At 37.9% G+C, this 18,524-nt stretch overlaps 1 protein-coding gene and 1 long non-coding RNA gene across 5 annotated transcripts in view; one reads left to right on the forward strand and one right to left on the reverse strand.

The window, feature by feature from the left end:
- LOC129730221 (alpha-1,2-mannosyltransferase ALG9) overlaps positions 1-18,524 on the forward strand; it is a 99,162-nt gene that overhangs the window by 72,412 nt on the left and 8,226 nt on the right. The gene's annotated exons all lie outside the window — the stretch shown is intronic.
- Positions 7,984-8,355, reverse strand: LOC129730224 (uncharacterized). Its single transcript, XR_008728812.1, has 2 exons — positions 8,232-8,355; positions 7,984-8,169 (listed from the first exon to the last, which is right to left on the reverse strand). It is a non-coding gene; the product is annotated as an uncharacterized LOC129730224 (long non-coding RNA).

The raw sequence follows: 18,524 nt of genomic DNA on the forward strand, positions 1-18,524 counted from the left end.
AAAGTCATAATTTTGCAAGTTTTACGTAGTTTTGTGAATAAAATCGCACGTTTTAGTAATCAGATACTTTTGATTTTTCCCCAAATGTCTTTCCTGAACGTTAACAAACATTTTCATGTAAAAAAAACCCACTCGTCACCTCTTATTTTTTGATTTAGAACGATTTAAAATGATGGTGGTGACTGTACACCACTGAGACGGAGGCAATAACATCGATAAGATCAAGCGTTACGGAATTCCATTTTTATATAGTAGATGATTGAATGATGTTTTCAAATGACCTGATACATGAAAATGAATCGATCAGACAATAATTTCTTCAATGGAGTCAGTACCCAACTTATCAGTATTGATTGCTGGTTGCACTGTTTTAACGATGCCAACCTTCTGAACATCGGCTGATGCTTTATAAGTGTAGTGGTTTGGAGCTGCGCAATACATTCAAAATACGCTAGAGCATCAAATGCGTTATGCCCTACGCACATGAGTTGTACTGGCTCCAATTTTAATCAGTAAATGCGCTAATTTCGCTCATAAATGATCTGGTTACGCACACTCCAACTTTTGCGTGCACGCAAAAGTTCAAGCTTTAACCATCCAATGTGTCCTTTCAATTCGTACAGAATTTGCTCTGACTTCGTACAACCAATGCGTGATTCGCATACCGCAAAAGTTGTACAAGGAATACATTGAAAGAGATCAAAATCAGAATATGTATCATATACACAAAAATCGTAATGTCTCGGTAAACTTCGGCTTCGGGCGAACGATCAGTTTCGAGGCGTTCAAAAAACCGTTCTTACTTTCGCGAGCCGGTGCGTATCAACGGCTCGTGCATCCCTAAAAATCGTCAGCAACCGAAACAGCCAATGGCGAGTCTTATTGCCGCGGAAGTTATTGACGCTGGTGCCGGTAACGCAGTACCGAATGCATGTGAATGAAACCAGAGTCATAATTAAATGCAAAATGTTTTGGACTAATCTCATGTTTTTGTTTATTGTTAATGATTGAATGATGTTTTCAAATGACCTGATTCATGAAAGTGAATCGATCAGACAATAATTTCTTCAACGGAGTCAGTATCCAACTTATCAGTATTGATTGCTGGTTGCACTGTTTTAACGATGCCAACCTTCTGAACATCGGTTGATGCTTTATAAGTGTAGTGGTTTGGAGCTGCGCAATACATTCGAAATACGCTAGAGCAGTGTTATGAAAATGACTGCAAGACAATGACAGCAAATTTTTTACTGATCCGGCTCTCATTGTATTGCACAGCTCTCTCTGTTTCCCATACGTTCGGTAAACAGTCCGACAGCAACTGACGACAGCACACATGCAACTCCATACTGGCTGTTATGTCGTTTTCGTTTTCGCGGTGTACTACACTTTTTCCGTGCTATACTTTGCAGCTTTAAATAAAACATTTTCAGTGTCATTGCATTGGTATGCGTAATAATAAGATAGCTGTCAATTCGTTTTGTTTTGGTCATAATCGCATTCGTCATTTTGTCTCGTTTCCATTTCATATGTCCATCTCGCAAATGTGCTGAGAAAAAATTTACCTGACACTTTACCACCTGGAACGAAAACCAAAACAAACCAGTTTTGACACATACGTGTGAATGTGTTGGTAACTTCCTTTAGCACACTCTGCTTTTTTCGGGTGTCATCAGTGACAGAAAAAGTGTAGGGAGAGACAGAAAAAGGGTAACACGAAAAATCAAACAAAACATTTTCGATGTCAAAAGTGTCATTTGATTAGTTTTCATCTCCTTATGTCTGTTGGTTATTGGCCCAGACGATTCTGTTGATATTGGTTTGGTTTTTACTTGCGAAAGTGAAGGAGGGAAATATTTTTGCTTTTGTTTTCACACATAAATTGACAGTTTCATATGAGAATTCGCGTAGGTGCAAACAGCCTTAAAAATCTCTTTTACTTGTGTCAGGGCCAATTCCAAGCTGTCGTAAATGACAGCCTATAATCTTCCGACATCCTCAGCACGAATCCGAGCGGGATGTCAGGTGATTATGATACACGACAGTAAGGCCGATGGAAGAATGAAAGAGAGATGGTGCGAAGCACGTTTTTTCTTACGTGGGGAATAATATCAGCAATGGAAACGGTTTGCTTTGTATTCAATATACCACCGGCCTGTGAAAAAGGAGAAACGAAAAAATGCGAGTCGATGACAGCCGCAGCCGATCAGCAGACTGTCACACTGAGCAAACTAGGCTGTCATGTCCGAAAGAACAAAATACATGCGCAAGAATGAACTGTCGTACGCAACACAAGACAGTTTCTTTGCCTTGTTTAAGCTGTAGCTGTATGTGAGCTCTCATGAACAGTTCATGCATGAGGCTGTTGGAGTGAAAAGAGAGAAAAGTCGTCAGTATAATGTCGCTCTCCAGTCATTCTCCTAACACGCTCCTTCAATTTTACTCTAAACTGAGTAACATCTACTCTGTTTTATATTTCTATGCTAAAAGTCAAAAACTGAGTAACACTGATTGTTTGAACTGAGTAATATTTACTCAGTTTCTCTCCATAGCCGTATTTACTCATGTTTGCGTAATATGTGCGGATGTCAAAAATTTTCAAGTAGTAAAAGCAGTATATATTCTGATGCTAATATTCAATGTTTTATCATTTATTTCAGTTTCGAGTTATTTCTAAAGTGTTACTCAAAGTTGTAAATTGGTTCGAGCCCGAGCCACTAACGGCGTCGAAGATTTTAAAATGTACCTGGCATCTTTCGAGAAAGAGCAACCTCACATTGCTTGTATTAGTAAGGCCTTTCGAAACAGGTCGAATGTTCGTTGTCGTTACCAGATAGATTTCCTTAAATGTACCAGATTCAAATCAATGTTTGGAATCAAAATTCCAACAGATTTGCACATGATTACAGACTTCATGTCAAGTACCTTATATAAATGATAAAACAACAGTTCCCGAGCAACTGTTAACCGTATCGCTGCTGTTTCAAAAGAAGCCGCCAAGGCAGAAGATGTTGGAGTTGTTTGAACTATGTTCATTGGACTACTTTTTATCATTTATGACTAAACAAATGATGATTTGCGTTTAATTCATTTCAATCATCATTTCAATTGATATCTGAAATAATTCCTTTAAAAATATTTGATTTACAAAAGTGTGTAACGGGTTCGATGATGGCAATTTCGGTCACGGGTTACTTTAAAACACGTTTTATTATGTCAAAGCCGACGTTTCAAGGATATATTTCCTCGTCCTCAGGGCAACTACGATTAATAGTTTACAATTTACATAGATTAGTCACACGCATTAAGTTATTACATACACAACTTACAAACAAAACAAACAAGTTCTCGTCAAAATATGGTGCATTGGTGTTAAATTGCTGTTGGTTAACTACACTTCACTGTGGATGTCAAATATGTAAAATAATTATTGGTTTGTGACTTTTCAAAATTTAAAAATGCAAACGGATGAGCTACACTTACACAGTATCTTCCAACACACATCACACACGATTAAAGCCGTCGGGAAATGTTGCGACAAAACTGAGAGAAATAATGTTGCAAGACAGAGATAGAGAGTGCTAGAGACTGTACTAGTCTGCATCAACATGTGAGAGATCGCAGCGTGCCGGAGTAAGCGATGCTTAAGTTGTTCGTGTCCGTTCTATAATTTATTGCGGATCTGTCACATGCGATGTAGCACATTTCTAATACCTGTAATGCTTGAATCCTGTCATCCGAAGTTAAAATTCTAGTGTTGGCTATATTGAAACTGTGATTCTCTTCTATCGCATGCTTCATCAACGCCGTCTTTTTAAACTCATCTTCCCTTCCCTCCCTCTTAGTGCTAGAATCTTTATACTGTTCGTAGCATTTCATGAGAGAGCGGTGCGCGGCAAGACGGTTCTTCAGTTGCTGTGTAGTCATACCAATGTATGAGCTATCGCAGTCTGCACACGGGATACGGTATACAAATCGTCGACGTATTTTTTAATACATGGAATGTGTTATTGGAGGATGCCAGTCCATACAGAGGGAAGCTGGAGAAAGCGATGGACCGTTTCAAACGCACGATCCTGAACGTCGAAATCAGCGATAGTTTTCACAAAATCAAAACGCTAGAGAAAACGAAAGCTACCCTCACGAGCAAAATCACGCAAGTATCCCCCTCTAACACATACACACATTTCTTCGAGCGCCAGGAAACATTCTTTCAAAGAAAATGTCGATCGTTGCAGACTACGACAAGCCGCAAATTTCAACGTCTCTACAAAAGGGTTGAGATTGAAAAAGCAAACAAACTCAAAGTGAACGATTCTTGGGTTAAAAACATCACAGATGTTGTTATTCCCCTAGAAACGATGGTTCTTTTGGGCTATGGTCCCAAGTTCGCCTTGCCGTTGGAAAATAATCAAAAAATTCCATATTTCAAGATTATCGCGGACTTGGAATCAATTTTACAGTCCGAACGAGATGAGAGTTTGCAAATGGTTTGTCGCAATCAGTACATCAACAAAATTCAAAATCATATGAACAGGCCAACGAACGGTGGTCATACATCGCCACCAGACACTATCAATCGTTTTTTGATCGAAGCATTTCACGTCAGCAAAAAGTTCATCCGAGAAAATCCAGACTTATGTGTTGTAACCGCCGATAAGGGTAATAAAACAGTTATAATGAAGAGAGAAGATTATGAGTCAAAAATGAGAACCCTTATCGACGACATCGACACATACGAAAGGATCGACGCGGATTGGACAAACAAAATTCAAACGAAAAATAACACGCTGGTGAAATCACTGTTCGACCAAAAAATGATTGATCAACCCACCAAGAATCGGCTACATACAACGCGACTTGCCCTTAAATTTATGGATTACCCAAGATTCATAAAGACGGCAATCCACTGAGGGTCATACTGTCATGCATAAATTGCCCAACATATGATCTCTCAAAATACCTTGCAAGCATTCTGCATCATTCGATAGACCACGAGAAATATAACGTACGCAACTCATATGAGTTCTATACGTTTATTAACAATGTCACGCTTCCCCCCAACTATGTATTGGTATCGTTTGATGTAGTAAGCCTGTTCACTTGCATACCGAGAGACTTGGTGGTACAAGCGGTGAGAAATAACTGGAACTTGATCGAGAAAAATACAACGATCAAAGAGCAAAATGTTTTCATCAAGCTCATTGAGTTTAACATCTCGTCCAGTTATTTCACCTTCCGTGGGGCCTATTACCGGCAAAAGGAGGGGGCAGCCATGGGGAATCCCTTGTCACCTGCTTTAGCTGATCTTGTAATGACTACATTACTTGATGATGTGCTTGCGAAGATCGATGTACACATTCCATGTATTAAAAAATACGTCGACGATTTGTTCACCGCTCTCCCAGCGGACAAGATTGAATATGTGAGGAACGCTCTCAACGGGTTCGACTCACATATTAAATTCACATATGAGGTAGAAAATAACAACCGATTACCGTATTTAGATATGGTTCTTATTAGAACCAACGAACAAAAAATTGTGACCGAATGGTATAAGAAACCTGTCGCTTCCGGGAGAATTCTGAAACTGAAACTGAAAGAAACTGAATACGGCAACCGGTTTTATTGGGAGAGTGTTTCGATTATCGACGAACAAATCGCTCACGGAAAATAAGCAGATAGTGCGCGAGCACTTGCTTACCAACAACTATCCGAGCTCACTGATAAATCGGTTAATCAACAGATTTATCAACCGAAGCACGAATAACGTTGTTGAGGAAGTAAACTCGGAACCGAAAGTATGTCGATCTTTGCACCATGTTGACGGCCTCACACCCGCACTGGCACGCAGTATAAAAAAGAACCATGAAAACATCAGTCTGAGCTTCAAATGCGTCAAAACCAACAGACTACTTTTCACGAAACTCAAAGACTCTTCTTCGCATCTTTCAAAAAGAAACGTAATATACCGTATCCCGTGTGCAGACTGCGATAGCTCATACATTGGTATGACTACACAGCAACTGAAGAACCGTCTTGCCGCGCACCGCTCTCTCATGAAACGCTACGAACAGTATAAAGATTCTAGCACTAAGAGGGAGGGAAGGGAAGATGAGTTTAAAAAGACGGCGTTGATGAAGCATGCGATAGAAGAGAATCACAGTTTCAATATAGCCAACACTAGAATTTTAACTTCGGATGACAGGATTCAAGCATTACAGGTATTAGAAATGTGCTACATCGCATGTAACAGATCCGCAATAAATTATAGAACGGACACGAACAACTTAAGCATCGCTTACTCCGGCACGCTGCGATCTCTCACATGTTGATGCAGACTAGTACAGTCTCTAGCACTCTCTATCTCTGTCTTGCAACATTATTTCTCTCCGTTTTGACGCAACATTTCCCGACGGCTTTAATCGTGTGTGATGTGTGTTGGAAGATACTGTGTAAGTGTAGCTCATCCGTTTGCATTTTTAAATTTTGAAAAGTCACAAACCAATAATTATTTTACATATTTGACATCCACAGTGTAGTGTAGTTAACCAACAGCAATTTAACACCAATGCACCATATTTTGACGAGAACTTGTTTGTTTTGTTTGTAAGTTGTATATGTAATAACTTAATTCGTGTGACTAATCTATGTAAATTGTAAACTGTTAATCGTAGTTGCCCTGAGGACGAGGAAATATATCCTTGAAACGTCGGCTTTGACATAATAAAACGTGTTTTAAAGTAACCCGTGACCGAAATTGCCATCATCGAACCCATTAACTATTTATTGGTCAAACAACGCTTAACATAAAAGTGTGTAACTTTCACTTAGTTTCGTTGATTTGTGATTAATAGCAACAGAGTAAAATTTGCTCAGTTTCTGGCAGATAGATATGTTACCCAAAAGTGAGTAATAGCACAAATACTCTATTTAGAGTACGTCCACTTTTAACGAAACAGAGTGATATTTAACTCAATTCAGAGTTAAATTAAATGAGCGTGAAGCTTGCGCTAGAGCATCAAATGCGTTATGCCCAACGCACATGCGTTGTACTGGTTCCAATTTTAATCAGTAAATGTAGCATTAGGCGATACGCTGGAGAGTATCGTTACTTCAGTATCGATACCCGAATACCAAAAGTATCGAGATACCCAAAATACCGGTCAAAAAGTATCGATACCAGAAGTATCGATACAATAGCTGAGATCATTTTTTGATATTTACATTTACTAAAAACCAGTAATCGATTCAGTGATTCGCGGAAAATACAGCAAAACTATTTGCTGAACAGAAAACAGTAAATGAATGTTTGCTGGAATTCAGCAAAAGATTTGATATGGCAAAAAATTTACGTCAAGCTGTCATTAGTAAAACGCGCCAAATCGCTGTGCAGCTGGTACGGGATCATCGCTAAGCCCCTGATAGCGAATATGGAACCATAGCTAAGTCCTTGTTGGGCTAGATGAACTTAAAAGTTGAAATGATAATCATACATCTCTAGTTCAACAGTAATTTGCCTATGATCCGATGGGCGGATGGAATCTGGTGCCTGACGGAAACATGGTTCCCTTGAACTAACTGGTTAACCAGCAAATTGATTTATGCTTTGCTGAATGAACAGCAAATTGTCATAGCTGACAACCAGCAAGTTGTATTTTGTTTTACTGAACATGCAGCAAACGACCTGACTTTTATGCAATTGAGCATTACTGAATAATTAAAAAGTGACTGATTCTCATCCACCTTCTTTTCACGTAACTTTTGCCGATTTCTCGAAAGCCGACCGTGTGTCAGTGTGTTAGTGTCAATGAACCAGGTGTTGGTCTGGTAATTGTTACCTGATTTTCACGTACCTTTTTACGTGATATTCAGGTGAAACCATAAATAAAACGCATAAACCCCACATGATTTTCACGTACTTTTTACGTGTTATTCAGATGGAATCCACGTGGTGTTTAAGTAAATAAAATACACGGCGCATATGACAAATAAAATTTATTTTCAATTATCAACAAATAATTACATGCTCCGTATCGACATTTCCGACAGGAGAGAAACAGGATTGGCCGGAACGATTGTCAACCCTTCATCCGCAGCTGGTGCCAGAGTTGTTCTGCTCGAAGCTGACTGTTGATGATTCCAATCGTTCCGGAAAGGATTCACCAACTGAAAATTCAAAAGATTTATATGTTTCTTTTGTTAATATGAATATTATTCTGGCTACTTACATTGCGTGTTTTCCAATATTGAATTAGTTGGAGCAGCTCAAGAGTCCTTTGTCCGCCATATTGACTTTTTGCATACTAAAAATTCACGTAAACATCGTTGTCGGAAACGTCAAACCACAGCCGCACTAACACTAACAAAGTTAAAAAAAAACAAATACCAAAGCGCTGCAACCATATACTGATTGTACGTGATTTGACAGTGAATCGTACGCAGAGATGCCAGACTTTTTTTGGCAAGTCTGTATAATCCATAAAAATGTCTGTATAAGTCTGTATACCGCTGCGAAAAAAAGTTACCGATACATTGATACCTAATTATTTGTCGACCTGTCAGATTGTTTTGTTTTATTGCTTGTTTTGATTGTTCTTTTTCGAGTCTATCATAGTTGGTCGATTAATCGATAACTAATTTATCTTTTAAATCTAAGTAGCACATAGAAGTAAGAGTCTTTCCCGTGATAAAAATCGTCGTTCGTCGTAATGTAGCTAAACTGATACATGATGGCAGAAGTCTCGCGGTTATAAAAATAGTACCTCCAAGGTTTGGGACATTTTAAGCAATTCTTCAACGTTGGATATTGCTCCGAATAGAACAAACGGTCTTTTCACCAATATAACCTGCATGGCAATCGATCGAGACAATCAGCTGTTTGTTACTGGGGGCGAAACAGGCAGATTAGTGCCCACGGGGCCGATAAAAACCCCGATAGCCTGACTCGATTCCCGTTGTCATGATTTCACTCTCAAAAACGCAAGATTAATATGTTCAGCAAAGTGTTCAGTTCCTAGTTCACTTTTTCCAGCAACGGCTACAGTGACTTTTGGTTTTTGTGTTCGTTTTTTTGTGTATACTGGTAAAACCATTATGTAGAATATCAGATATCTGTGTAATATCTGTATTATACTAAATGTCTGTATAAAATCTGTTGGCTTATGCGTGTCTGTATCGCAACACAGAAAGTCTGTATAATACAGATTTGTCTGTATATCTGGCATCTCTGATCGTACGTGAAGTTTAGGTGAAAGTTACTAACGTCACGTAAAATGGCAGATTTTCTTAAGGTCAGTCACTTACGTGATTTTTCAGGTGGATTTTACGTGCGTATTTTTCAGAGTGTGTGTTAGTTTCCGCTTGCCAATATTCGATCTGAACAGTGTAACCAGAAAACTTATATTTTTTTTTGAAATACAGTCAAATTTCGCTCGTTGGGCTATGTTTAGTTGGGCTACGTTTAAGTTGGGCTCCCGCTCGTTGGGTTATAGCCCAACTAAATCGAAGCCAAACATCATTTCTGATAACGTTGAATTTCGTTTGAGGGGTTTGTGGATGCATTTCAACGCAGAAAGTAGAATTAATTCAAATAAAAACTAATGAAGCTGAGTATAAATGTAAACAAACAATATTTTAATCAATTGTCAGAGAAACAATATAAGTTTTGTGGCTTAATAATGCAACGTAGAGCTATGCCTATTCTTGAAAGTATTTGAGAACACGTTATTATTGAGCACTCCTTTTTGGCTTTAAATGTGTGGCTTAAGTAAAACAAATTTCGAAATTGGCCCTATGCTGCGTTTGGCTCAGATTTTGACAGTTCGTTTGGCTCACAACATTCTCTCAATCTATTTCTCCATCTAAGTTTTGCTAGTGCAAATAGACTTGTGCGATATTTATACTGACAAAGGCAGCTTTTTAGTGGTTCCAGCTCGTATCAACTAGCTGGCATCTCTACCCGATTTGCTTTGCTTCATCGCAGCAAACATCGCAGCGGTTCTACGATGTGTGGGCTCCACTGACACTGACAGACAGCATAAAATAGCGTATGAAAAGTGCCAGTGATCTCGTGTACACATTGAGATGTTAGCCCTTGTAACATGGCGCTGGTTCGTATGCATAAAAGAATATCGATACAAATATCGCGGTTTTCAGTATCGATACGTTCGAGTATCGGACGCTTGTGTATCGATTCAAAAAATCGAAATACCGTCTCAAAAGTATCGATATTTCCGATACCGATACAATATCGCCCATTGCACTCGCTAATTTCGCTCATAAATGATCTGGTTACGCACACTCCAACTTTTGCGTGTAGCTACGATCAAAATATGTGGCCTCAACATCATTTAAATTTGATATTGTACTATTTCAATGTTTGCGGCCTTGCTCGGGATTAAAGTTGAAATCAAAAGTCATTTCTATTATTTCACATTTTGCCTTTCTCCTAGAAAGGTATAGCAATCACTGCAAAAACTGAAGGTATAAAAATGCTCAAAAGGGCCGAATGTCGTATATCACTCGACTCAGTTCGAGCTGAGCATTTTCTGTATGTGTGTGTGTAACGCTCTCCCAATTTCACTCGATTTTCTGAGATGGCTGAACCGATTTCAATGAAATTAATTACAAATGAAAGGTCTAGTTGCCTTTAAAGACCCTATTGAATTTTATTGTAATCTGATTTCTAGTCTAGAGGTTATGTATCAAAATGTAAAAATCACGAAACATCAATATCCCAGAAATTACACAACCCATTTGAACAAAATTGGTTTCAAATGAACGGGCTATCTAAAAAACCCTTAACTTTTATATTTTATGAAGATTGAACTTGTGGTTCAGAAGATATGGAAAAAACCTAAATTAATCCACCTAGCGGTCAGACCCAGCCTTTCTCATTCAAACTCTTATTTGTAAAAATAGATTTACATGAACGCTTCAATCCAATAAATGTATATTCACTCTTCAGGTTCTAAAATATTGATGTTGTAATCTATACATATAAAAATGAAGTCCGGTCTGTCTGTCTGTTTGATCCATATAGGTTCGAAAACTACCGAACCGATCGACGTGAAAATTTGTATGAAGGAGTTTTTGGTCCCGATAAAGGTTTCTATGATAGTTTGAGACCCCTCCCTTTTCTGGAAGGGAGGGGTCCAATACGAATGAAACATACATTTCTGCACAACTCAAAAACAAACCAAGCAAATGAAACCGAATTTGGCATGTGGATGTTTTAAAAGGTAACAAATATGTCCATATTGGTTCGACGCCCCTCCCTCTTCCAGAAGCACATGTTTCTGCACAAATTTCTGCACATCTCGCGAACTAATCAACTAAATGGAACCATATTTGGCAGGTGAATGTTTTTAGTGGTAACAAATATGTTCCATAATCGACCTTAGGCGACATTTTGCATTGTAAGATGGCAACTTTCGGCCGATTTCCACTCAATATAATAATATCCGGATAAAGAATGAGGAGGAGGAGCTAAAATCGACCACAGATACCATTTTGAATTCTAAGATGGCGACTTCCGGTTTCGGAAAAACAGCGGCAAACGACCAAATATCACCCAATATGGGTATTTCCGGAATCTTAATGATGCACTGGAGCCACAAATCGACTACAGACACCATTATGAATTGTAGGATGGCAACTTGTGGTTTCTGGAAAACAGCCAACAATGTCCGATTTCCGTCTAACATGAGTATCTCCGGATCTAGAATGATACACAGCAGCTGAAATCGATCACAGACCTCATTTTGGATCTCAGGTTGGCGACTTCCGGTTCCTGGGAAACAGCCGAAAATGATCGAATTACACCCAATATGGGTGTTTCTTCAACCAGAATGACGCTCAGAGGCCAGAAATTATCTTAAATACCATTTTGAAATCCAAGATGGCGACTTCCGGTTTGTGAAAAAACGCCTAAAATAACCAAATACTATCCAATATGAGTATCTCTGGAACCAGAATAATGCAATTAGCTAACAATTGACCTCAGGCACCATTTTGAATCGCTAAATGGTAACTTATAGGAAACAGTCGAAAATGACCAAATAATACTCAATATGGATGTTTCCGTAATCTAAAGGATGCATAGAAACCAAACATTGACCCTTGACACCATTTTGAATTTAAAGACGACCACTTTTAGTTTCTGGAAAACAACCAAAATAACTAAATACCTCCCAATATGAGTATTTCCGGTGTCAAATTGATGCCAGAAAATTTGCTGAAAATGACCAAATATCACCCAATATGAACATATTCAGAATTAAGGTGATGTACAGAAGCCAAAAATCGAGGATGTTGTCATTTCGATAAAACCAATCATTTCAAACGATTCGTTATTTGACTTAGATCATATCCTATGGCCGATTCGTCGTGCATTTTCAGACTTTAAACACATCGCAAGGAATCAATGAATTTGGAACGTTCATATAGTATGATACCACATTTAATTTATGTTGAGGCCACATATATCGACAAAAGCAGGTATAGTTTTAACTAGTCTTTGAATTTCTGTTTTTTTCCTTTTGAGCCACATATAAAATTATTATGAAGTTTGTTATTTGTAAGTTCTAGAGATATGACTCGTTCGTATGACACTAGTTATGTTCAAATAAGTCATGTATTCTTTGAGATAATAGACTTTCGTTGTATTGTTTACAATTTAATACATAACGGTTGCTTAAGTTCGATTATAATGAAATGAAATGAGAACGTATAGGGCAGCCAAACTTTGAAACCACGTGTTCAATCATAATTCATTAGTTTACCCTTAACTAGCCCGCTCATCTGATAATAATATTGATCAAATCGGTTGTGTAGTTACTGAGATAATGAAGTTTCGTGATTTTCACATTTCGGTACATTACAGACGAAGTTACAGCTCGATTACAGTAAAATTTAATAGGGTGTTATGAGGCACCTAGACCTTTCAATTGACACTAATTTTGTGGAAATCGGGTCAGCCATCTCTGAGAAAAGTGAGTGAGTCCAAGTATTCTTCGGAATATGTTCCTTTTCATAGATGGATTTCACATTTTTAAACATAACAGGCAAAGTAATAATCCGATTGCAAAACAAATCAATAGGGTCTTATGGGGCAACTAGGCCTTCCATTTGACACTGATTTTATGAAAATCGGTCCAGCCATCTCTTAGAAACATGAGTGAGATTAAACAGTCTTTAGAACAAATAAAAGTTTGAATGAGAAAGGCTGGGTCTGACCGCTAGGTGGATTAATTTAGGTTTTTTCCATATCTTCTGAACCACAAGTTCAATCTTCATAAAATTCAAAAGTTAAGGGTTTTCTGGATAGCCCGTTCATTTGAAACCAATTTTATTCAAATCGGTTGTGTAGTTTGCGAGATAATGATGTTTCATTTTTTTACATTTTGATACATAACCTCCAAACTAAAAATCCGATTACAATAAAATTGAATAGGGTCTTATGGGACAACAAGACCTTTCATTTGCAATTAATTTCATGAGAATCGGTCCAGCCATCTCTGAGAAAAGTGAGTGAGAATAAAAATCTGCACATACACACACATACACACACACACACACAAATACACACACACACATACATACAGAAAATGCTCAGCTCGTCGAGCTGAGTCGAGTGATATATGCCATTCGGCCCTTTGGAGCACTTTTATACTTTCGGTTTTGCAAGTGATTGCTATACCTTTCTAGGAGAAAGGCAAAACGTGTTCTGGAGACTATTTAATCTCACTCATGTTTCTCAGAGATGGCTGGACCGATTTTCATAAAATCAGTGTCATATGGAAGGTCTTGTTGCCCCATAAGAGCCTATTGGTTTTTTTTGCAAACGGATTATTACTTTGCCTGTTATGTTCAAAAATGTGAAATCCAGGTATGAAAAGAAACATATTCCGAAGACTACATAAACTCACTCACTTTTCTCAGAGATGGTTGACCCGAATTTTCACAAAATTAGTATCAAATGAAAGGTCTAGGTGCCTCATAACACCCTATTGAATTTTGCTGTAATCGGACTGTAACTTCGTCTGTAATGTATCGAAATGTGAAAATCACGAAACTTCATTATCTTAGAATCTACACAACCGATTTGAACAATATTGATATCAGATGGACGGGCTAGTTAAGGGTTAACTGGTGAATAATGATTGAACGCTTGTTTTCAAAGTTTGGCTGCCCTATACGTTTCCTTTTCATTTGATTGCAATCAAACTTAAGCAACCGTTATGTTTCAATTTGTAAAACAACGAAAGTCTATTATCTCGAGTATTAAATGACTTATTTGAACATAACTAGTGTCATACAAACGAGTCATCTCTCAAACTTACAAATAACAAACTTTATAACAATTTGATATGCTCTTCAAAAGTTTTGGAAAGAAACGGAACTCAAAGACTCTTCATCACTATACCTGCTTTGATCAAAATATATGGCCTCAATATGACTTAAATGTGGTATCGTACTATCTGAACGTTCCCGGTATCGCTCATGATTAAATTGTTCGGAACTAAGAGTAATTTCTTTAATTTCGCTATTTCTTAAGCAATAACATTCCGTCAAATGTCATATTTTATTATACTTCAATTACAACATTAATATTTTAGAACCCAAAGTGTGAATATACCTTTATTGGATTTAAGCATTCATGTAAATCTATTTTTATAAGTTCGAATGAGAAAGGCTGTGTTTGACCGCTAGGTGGATTAATTTAGGTTTTGTCTTGTTGATGATTTCTTTGGATGCAGGCGCAGCTTCGACTCAAAAATTTATGACTTTAAAAATGTAGAATGCGATGGCCAAGCTTTTTGTTAACCGTTTTTTGGGGCGGTTGGCTAAATGCGCGTCGCATGTGTAAGATAAATAAGTCCTTTGTAATCATCGTCACTATCAAATCATCTAGAATGTCACAGTCCAGATTCGTTTCATTGTCAAGCTTCTGCATCATCAAAGCTTCGATTCCTGTCGCCGTTTCACGACTGAGCAAGAAACAGATCAAAAAAACATTACTTGGCATCAGCGAAATTTTTTCATGTCGGCAGTGCCCAATGCCGCCTCTAGGCGGTCTTAGCTTTTTTGTAAATTTTTTAGTATTTTAAAGTTGAATAGAAACAAAACTTATACAAAGCTGAAATATAAAGCAATTGAACAGCTACTGATAATTATTCTGAATCAAATTTCTCACTAATAATCTTTTAATTTGAAATATCATTGCAGGTTGAAGCGCAAAATAATTAATTTTCCCGATTTAGTCATTTGTTCTACACTTTTTCCGTGCTATACTTTGCAGCTTCAAATAAAACATTTTCAGTGTCATTGCATTGGTATGCGTAATAATGGGATAGCTGTCAATTCGTTTTGTTTTGGTCATAATCGCATTCGTCATTTTGTCTCATTTCCATTTCATATGTCCATCTCGCAAATGTGCTGAGAAAAAAATTACCTGACACTTTACCACCTGGAACGAAAACCAAAACAAACCAGTTTTGACACATACGTGTGAATGTGTTGGTAACTTCCTACAGCACACTCTGCTTTTTTCGGGTGTCATCAGTGACAGAAAAAGTGTAGGGAGAGACAGAAAAAGGGTAACACGAAAAATCAAATAAAACATTTTCGGTGTCAAAAGTGTCATTTGAGTGTCATTTGAGTGTAGTACACCGCGAAAACGAAAACGACATCAGATAATCATGAAACCGCAGATAAACATAAGAAAAAGTGATGTCAGTTCATTTTATGAGAAATAAGTGTGAACAGACGTTTTGATGAAGAGATATTGAGTTTCTGATGAAGGCCGTCTAGAGGCAGCACAGGGTATCAGAGGGTTGATATTGATATGTCGATAAATCGATTTGAAAATTTATGCACGGAATAGTAAGATTGATAATGTATGAGATCACAAACAATAATCTGCAACGGAAGCTACAAACCGAATAGGAGAACATTCTACAGCATTCTTTGACAGCTGAGGCAGAATTATTAACCCAACCAGTGTCGCACAGGGATTAAAGCTGGATGGTTTTCAATCGACTATTAAAATTGGTACAAACAACAAATGCATGAGTTATGCTAATGATGATTAGAGCAAGATACTGTAGCGGGCCTGAAATGCCACACTCCCAAATCTGCGGTTCCGCTCCCCGTATCTTCAAGTAAGTGGCTTTAGCGCCACCTCAAAGAGGACCACTTGCCTGTCTTGGCTTGCCCGGCCAGAAACTCCGCCTAAGGGCGGGTCAGGAGAATGAACTGGGGGAAACAAAAAGGCAGATGCACTAACCTAAGGTACTCCGTCTCAACTTTCGATCTGAAACTCAACTTGAAATTACCGCAGAAATTCGCGAACAAACTTCCTAAACCTCAAAACACCGATCTCGTGATTCTCATCACTGGACCAATTCCGAACGATCGGATTGCTGTCCAGCTTATGTAAATCAGAGTGCGGGGACTGTTTTTCCAGGCAGTCCACCTGGAGTACCAAAAATTAAATTTGGAAATTTTACAACGAACCTCCACGGCAAATGCAAACCCGAGTTTACATCTCCCTTTCCCATTAGATTGATGCATCTAACTATTTCATTTCCCGAGTTTAATGACCTGCGCTGGCTGGAATTTTACCAAGAAGAACAAGCAAGTAAGTCGCTGATTCGTGCTTGAGATTTGGATTGCGTCACCGCGAATGAGAGGCTTAAAGGAAGAGCAAATATTCAAACGGCTAAGTCGTACGCAAGGTGTAATTGCGCCTGGTTAGCCAACTATCCATGATCCTTATAGTAGATCAGCTATAAATTCGAAAATTAACGAAGAATAATTATGCAACTTAAATTCACATGATTGCTACAATACCTGACTTTATCAGGGGCGGACGAAGAGTAATTTGAGCTGCAGGCGAAAATTGATTCGGCGCTTCCTGCTTGTCATTGTTAACTTTATGTTATGAGCATTTTTAAAGAAATAGGCACTGCCAGGCAGTCCTTGAGAAGTTGATAAACTGCCGAACATTTAAATTATTATTATCATTCGAGCTTTATATTTTCAAATTTTTCGCTCACTCATTTGGCGCCCTTCGATGATTGACGAGCAGGCGACCGCCTGCTTCACCCTCGCAGTAATCCGCCCCTGGACTTTATACATTTTGCCCGCAACACCTTTATAACGGTAAGTGCTGCCATCTGATGACCTCGATACGCCCAAAACTGTGATTATGAACAAAATCGATTTATCGTGCTAAATCCGCCAGATGAAAACAAAACAAGATGGCAATACCACATATATAAGACATACATAACACAGGATGTAACAAGTGGCTTCTAGTTATTCTTCTTTTCGTTCAAAATAGCCCTCATAAAACATTCTAATTTTTCGGCACGACGCTTGCCAGTGTCGCCAAAAATATTTAATAAAGGAAATTTCAATACCTAGTATATTTCAAGTTCTGGGTTACAATTATAATTAGTTACTTGATAATGGTTACTCAATGAATCTTGAATTGATTTGAAGATATTTTTGGATTTATGTGAACTAGTCATAATTTCAACTTATTCCTCTTGCTTTTCTTGAATTAAATCTGCAATCGTTCATTATAAGTAGTTTGAAAAACATGATAAATATTTCGAATGTTAATTTTCACAGATCTGGTGTATGAAAAAGGTGTATGAAAAGTTGTTGAACGAAAAACCCGTTCATCCATTTGTTATGCAAAAACAGTGTAAACAAAAAATATCGAGAGTTTTTGCAGCACGGCCAACCATACCGACTAATAATAAAACTTAACAGTGCGCTAAACAAAATCGACCAATCAGAGAGGGCTTTCACTATGACAAAACTTTGGGTGATTTTTGGTTTCTCTTGTCACATCCTTTCCTTGGCAATACCGTAAAAGAATATTGAAAAATTACAATGATATTGAAAAACATGCTTCACTTTCCAGCACCTTGTCGTCATCACCAAATTAACAGTATACAAATTAGTTCGATTTTCGTTCACGCGCGGCGAAACTCGTGTCCTCTGCATACTGCAAAAGTAAGGTATTTTGTACTAGTCATCTTTTGTTATGCTTAAAACCATATTGTTGAAACGCCTTCAAACGACTATAAACGACTAGTCGTACTATTATCAAAATAATTAATCCATATCATGGTCATCTCATACATAGACAAGTTCATCATTTGCTTGTTAGCCCTGTTGTAATAAATGATTATTAATATCTAGACCATATAGATTAGTCTGTTGAAAACACCGCACAAATCTGACCAAGTCTAAAGAGATAGCAATTACCTTAATATTTTTATATGTGTGCGCATGAAATTTAGTTCACCCAACCGCCATCATACTCGGAGGGGTGCCACATTTTTGTTGATCGTATTGTTGGTTGAGTTGGATATCTATGGTTCAATAATCTAAGGTTCAACTGAAGAACCAAAAATGAGACAAAATCTCTTTATTTTAAGTATCGACATCTAGGGGTGGAGAAGACTAGGGACGATAGGGATAGCGATAGGGATTGTGATACC

Source organism: Wyeomyia smithii, chromosome 3, assembly GCF_029784165.1.
Source record: "Wyeomyia smithii strain HCP4-BCI-WySm-NY-G18 chromosome 3, ASM2978416v1, whole genome shotgun sequence".
NCBI classification, from domain to species: domain Eukaryota; kingdom Metazoa; phylum Arthropoda; class Insecta; order Diptera; family Culicidae; genus Wyeomyia; species Wyeomyia smithii.